The 6491-nt window shown below is 36.4% G+C and overlaps 1 pseudogene; it reads right to left on the bottom strand.

Annotated features, from left to right (window-relative positions):
* Positions 1-934: 934 nt before the first annotated feature.
* Positions 935-4243, bottom strand: LOC120137100 (annotated as a pseudogene).
* Positions 4244-6491: the final 2248 nt, after the last annotated feature.

Below are 6491 nucleotides of genomic sequence, written 5' to 3' on the forward strand. Positions count from 1 at the left end.
TCAAACTTGTTACATATAATCCCGTACGAATAATTATATTGAAAAAAAATTAAGTATATACCAATACCAGTTGATTTCAATTTCTATCTTTTAATTTTTTTCCCCTTTGGGTTACAGAAAAGTACAAAGAAGGAGACATAAAATGGAATACTAAAAAGGGAAAGCATATGGGCAATGGGCATCATTGTTGATGTTAATAAAGTATATATGAGCTCCATCAATGTATGAGCTTAGATCTGTCACTTTCGTAAAAGTTGATCATTTTTCCTTGTTTTGGCTAATCTAATGAAGAACTCGAACAATACTTTCTATCTTCCACTACAAGTTGTCTTCTTCCTTAGCTTGAAAAGGGCCATTACTTTTCACTCCTTTGAATCCAATATCGTATGCCATTTTCGAATCGACGCTTTATGGCTTATAATAACCTTCCAAGGAAGTTCCCTTACACCATTGTTGCAGATTCTTTCGAATTTTCCGGGTGTTGAAAAATGATTCGTCACCAACTCATTATTTTCTTTGTTTTCTCATGCTATTTGACATATCGGAAATGTTTCTTTTTCAAAGGAGATTTCATTTGAATTTTGACCCCAGATTGCATTATTATCATTATTCAAACATATCAATAAGTTTGAACTAAATCTATCATAGGAGGCATTGCAAGAATCACTGCATTGAAGGATCCGCTGCCTTTGCTACTACATGTCTCGAATATGACCATGACAATTCAAAATGTTTGTTCCTTTCTATGTACGTAATCCAGATGCTAAGATAATGAACATAATGTCAATTTTCATTGCAACCATTTAGAGTTGTAAACTTGCTTTAATTAATAATACTACAAACAAAGATATAAGATTTACATCGGGCCCTTTTGTGGAGCCTTTAAGGAGCTTAAGCTTCTAGCCGAAGGCTTGGATTCAAATGAAGCAGCCGTTTTTCAGCAGTTTGTTACATGAGAACTGAGAGGAGATGATAATTCAATATGTTGACAAGGCTTTCTCATTGGTTTGATGGTACAAAAAGTTAAAATGTCGGTGGATTGATTGCTAACGACCCTCTAATAAGGTAACAGTCATCTCATTCGAGATTAGGTTCCCAATGGACGATGAATCTGTCTCGGAAAGACACCTCTCCTCATAGAACCCAGGTCTTCCAGGTTGAGGCAATGTCATGCTCTCGCTATCCAACATCAACACCACTGTTTGCATCACAGGCCTGTCTTCTGGCCTTTGTTGCACACAAAGTAGCCCCACCTGTATGCATCTTATTGCTTCCTCTTCTGGAAAACCTTGTTCCATCAGTTCATCCACTAATTCCAGGGCCTTCTCTTCATTCCACAACTTCCAGGCCTACACATTCATTGTAGAGTTAGAGCGGTTTAAACACAAAATTTAATAGATAACATTTGATTCCACTTCCACTGTGTATATACTTACATGCCCCAGAAGGTTGAGTTTGTGTGTGGAATGGAAAAAACCCCTTTTCTTCTTTCCACTCACCATCTCCAACAATATGACCCCGAAGCTGAACACATCAGATTTCAAAGAGAAATGTCCGTCTATTGCATACTCTGGTGGCATATAACCACTGTGTTCATCACCAAAGCCAACAGCATCATTTTCATCTCTAATATTCAAATCTTATAACACTTTGATACAGCTACATAACCTTGTACTTACTAGGTTCCAACTATCCTTTTTGTATTTGCTTCAGTTTGATCCCCGTGGAACGTTCTCTCCATTCCAAAGTCTGAAATCTTGGGATTCATATTGTTGTCCAACAGAACGTTGCTGGCCTTTAGGTCCCTGTGGATGATTCTCAGCCTTGAGTCTCTATGAAGATAAAGAAGCCCACGAGATATCCCAACAATGATGTCATGTCTCCTTCTCCAGTCAAGTGAAGGCCGTCTTGTTTCATCTGCAGCCATTGTACATCATTTATGGTTTGACAGTCTTAACCTTGAAATCGAAAGGGATCAATACCGGTCCAGCTTCTATTCGCGAAAGATACATATCAGAAAATATGAATAGAAAGTTGGCATCGATACCAAAGATAAAGGAGTCCAAGCTTCTATTTGGCATGTACTCATAGATTAACATTCTCTCTTCCCTTTCAATGCAACAACCTAGTAGCTTTACCAAATTTCTATGTTGGAGTTTGGAGATTAAAAGGACTTCATTTTTGAACTCTTGAAGGCCTTGTCCAGAATTCTCTGCAAGTCTCTTCACCGCCACTTCTTGTCCGGACTGCAGCTCACCCTATGAATTATTTCAAACATTATTTAGTAACATTAATGGAAAAAAAGGGAAGAAAGAACCATCTGAAAATATATTTCTACCTTGTATACTGGTCCATATCCACCTTCTCCAATCTTGTTTGCAGCCGAAAAGTTGTTAGTAGCAGCTTGAATAGTGGCAAATTCAACTAAGGGAAGTTCAAGATCATACTCATTTTCAACTTTGCTAATGGTCACTTGATTTTCTGGCTGATGAGCTGTTAATAGGAACACTGATAAGTTAACAAAGACTAATCAAGAAAGTAAAACAGAGGTAATGCCAAGGTTCATGCAAAGCATACCACTAATCATCTTTTTCTTCCAATTCACAAACCAACCAATCAGAACCAGGATGATCATTGCTGAAGCCACTGATATAGTTGTCGCAATTGTCACATTCTTCTTGTTGTTGTTTGTATTAGCATGCCTTTCTAACAATAAAAATGGAAAATAAAATAAAAATTTCAAGAAACATCTCTTTGAAAGAATGAAAATTGTTATATGATATGCCCTGCGTCAGACAATGCTAAGCATCCTTTATTGAAATGTTGGGATTTAGATAAAGAAATCTCACCAAGTGCAGAAGCTGCCATTTTTATATAAAGATCTTGTCCGTATTCGGGAACTTCTCTAATATCAATTAGGTCTTCATACCAGGTTACACAGCCATTCCCTGTGCCTTTAATGTCTAGCTGAGCGTATGCAGTGCAAGAACAATTCTTCAGGCACTCTGCCTCGCAATATTCAATTGTCATACTTACATTCACCCTAAACTGTGATGCATACTTTCTCCTTCATGGCATACACGTTGATCTTTTCGTACACATCCGCCTGACCAGTCAAGGACATCCCAATCTTTGGACAATTTGGGCTCAAATCCCTTCAAGCAGTCACAGTTGGGAGTCTTGTTAATGTTACAGATACCGTAGCTACCACACAAGCCATAGTTATCACATCTATCTTGTTGAACTGTGAATATGAGGTACCAATCAGAGTGGCGATCGTTCCAGGAAAGGTGCTGAACCGAGCCGAATTGACTCAACGCAAACCTTGATGGGATATTGGCTGTTATGTTATATGAATAATAAACTTCATCGGCATTGGAGACAAATATTGGAGTGAAAATTGGGTTTACCTTCAAAACTGGGACACCACTAAATTGTGTTCCATACCATGGTCCACTTCGGAACTGCTTATCGGACCCCTTGCGAAGGACGAGCTGAGTAAGTCCACAAGGATCCACGGAATAAGTATATTCACCAGAAGAAGGATCTTCCGAACTTTTCCATGATGTCAGATGTCTGTTCAGACCAGTTCTCTTGTTCCAACCAAGTTTCATACCCGGTAGCAATGTGTCCGAAGGATAGTCGAAGCTTTGCCATATGTAGCTCCCCTCATTGTCATCCTCCGCATCTTTCACAACGAAATTCCCTGTATCTAACAGCAACGCAACGGGATCTTTAGCCGTCAGGGATGAAATCGAAGACCATATAATGTTTCTGGAATCATTGACAATGGACAGTGTTCCATCATCACCAAGTGTTAATAATCCAGAAGAATTTACAAGCGCAGATTCTCTGTTTGCGACCCAAACAACAGTCCGAACAGGAAGGTTCTTGTACCAGATTCCTAGATATCGATCATTAGAGTTACCGCCATTGAAGAAACCGAGTTCAAATTTATGACCCGCTGAAACTATCGTCTGGCTGTCGTCAATGGAGCGTGATGGAGTTATGGTATCAACGGCAATCGAACTTTCCAAGAACAAAGATACTACAGGTAGAAAAAACAAGATGTTCCCCTTCAATTTCCCCATATGTTTTGCTGATATTCCATTCCTCTACATCAAATTCGGTTTCAATTATTTAGCAACTTTCCACCCTCGTGTTTAACAGTCAAGTTAGAGAATCTTGGCATGTAATTGACTAGTTGAACGAAGAAGGCTTGTTTTAGTGCGGAGTAGCTGGATAAGCAGCCCTGCCACAATTTATGCTTAGAAAATTGATTGTTATTGAAGATATTAATTTTTTATCCATATTATTATTTTTAATATTATTATTATTATTATTATTATTATTATTATTATTATTATTATTATTATTATTATTATTATTATTAATTTATATTAAATATATTAAATACATAATAATATTTACAGGCCCAATTACAACTGGACCGGTCCAGTTACAAACCAACCAGAACCGGTCCAAAACTAACTAGAAACCCTAAATGTTTAGGTTTCCAGTTAGGGTTTCCTAACCCTAATTAATCAGCCGCCTCAGCTCACAGCCGTTGGATCTGGCAAGATCCAACGGTCCAGATGATGCCAGAAGGAAACCCTAGGGTTTGATACCCTAGGGCCACGCGGCGCCGATCCAGCTTCCACGCGGCTGCCGACAGCCCTCGCCGCCTCCGCCGCTGCCACGTCCCAACCGAAGACTCCAGAAGATAAATGGCAGCCGACCACGCCATGGCTACTCGGTGAGTCACCACTGGTAGTCCGGTGACTCACCGAAGCCCCCTCTTCGGACCGGTCCGAGACGAACACCGGTGGTGGCTATAAAAGCCACCACCCACCTAAAAAAAAAAAAAAAAGGAGACAGAGACAGAAACAGAACCGGAGAGAAAGAAAAAAAAAACAGAGAAAAGAAAAAAAACAAACTATACCAACGATCTCAGCAGCAAAGAACCAGAAGAAAAAGAAAGAAAAGGAAGAAGAGACTTACCGAGGAAGCGTCGACCACCGATCTCGTCAGAACCTTCGAAACATCGAAGGTATTATTTTAGATTTGCTCCGATTGGGAGCAGTTTAACGAAAAAAAACGTCGGAACCGTCATTAGGACGGTCCGATCTACGTTTAGATGAAAGAAAAAAATTTTCCGGCCGGAGAGCTTCTCTCTTTTCTAGAGAGAAGCGAGAGAATTTCTTTCTCTCAGAAAAGAGAGAGAGAGGGAAGAGAGGAGAAATGAAACTGGCCCTTCGGGCCAGCTGATTTTGGGCTTAAATAGCCCTTCCCGAACGACGCCGTTTTGGGAAGGGCTATTCGCGTAATTATAAAATAGTTAAACCCCGTCCGCAGTCCCTCGTATTTGTAAATTTTACATTTTGGTCACTAAACTGAATTTATAATAGTTTTAATTCAGTCTTTGAATTTTAATTTTATTCATTTTAGTCCTTTTTATTAAAATAATATGTTTAGGATAAATAGCAGATTTAATCCTTTAATTTTAATAAATAATATTTTATCCCTAGTTCATATTTTTAATTAATTTTATTATAAAATTCGAATTTTAGATAATTTCATTTTGGTCACTAAATTATTAAATTAGAAAATAAAATGTTTAAACCCTATAATTTCAATTAATTAGTAATTAGTAATTAGTTTTATTTTTATAATTTAGTTATTCATTTATATTCTTCATTTATTTTATTGTTTTTAAATATATTGTTTAGTAATATTTTTATTTTATTATATTGTTAAACATTTTTTATATAGTCATAAATATACATATAATAAATAGTATTTTTTTAAAATATTTATTTTAATATTGAAGAAAGGACAGTCTTAATACAACGGATGTCCTATTCTGATATTTAAAATTAAAAAGTAACAATATTATTTAAATTAATATTTATCAATATCAAAGAAAAGAGCTGTCTTAAGGCACCTAGAAGTTCTTTTCGGATATTTTTAAATAAATAAATATTTTTTTATTTTATTTTGAAATAATAGGATTATAAATTAAATATATTTTTGAATTTTAAATTTAATAATAGAGACAATTTAATAAAAAGTACCAATTTGGGCGTTGTAGGGTGCTAATCCTTCCCTAAACGTAACCGACCACGAATCCTTTTTATTACTGAAAAGAATGAATTTTTGGTTAAAACGCAGATCAGTTTATCTTTTAATTGATGTTTTCTTAAAAACTCTTTCAAAAGATATTTTTTAGGTATTCGACCTACCTGACCCAAAAGGACGATGGCGACTCACAAATTATTTTCAAAATTATTTATTCACATCAATTTCCCCGCCAAATTTAATATTTCGTGCCCGGACGAAAACCGGTTACGACAGCTTGGCGACTCCGCTGGGGACTGGTCAAACTTTTAAAAATTTAATTATAAATTGTCTCTATTAACTAAAATTAAAAATTCATATATAATTTTAATTCTTTCTTTTCAAATTTTTTTTATGTATTTATTATTTTTATA

Source organism: Hibiscus syriacus, unplaced genomic scaffold (assembly GCF_006381635.1).
Source record: "Hibiscus syriacus cultivar Baekdansim isolate YM2019G1 unplaced genomic scaffold, ASM638163v2 tig00110647_pilon, whole genome shotgun sequence".
Taxonomy (NCBI): Eukaryota; Viridiplantae; Streptophyta; class Magnoliopsida; order Malvales; family Malvaceae; genus Hibiscus; species Hibiscus syriacus.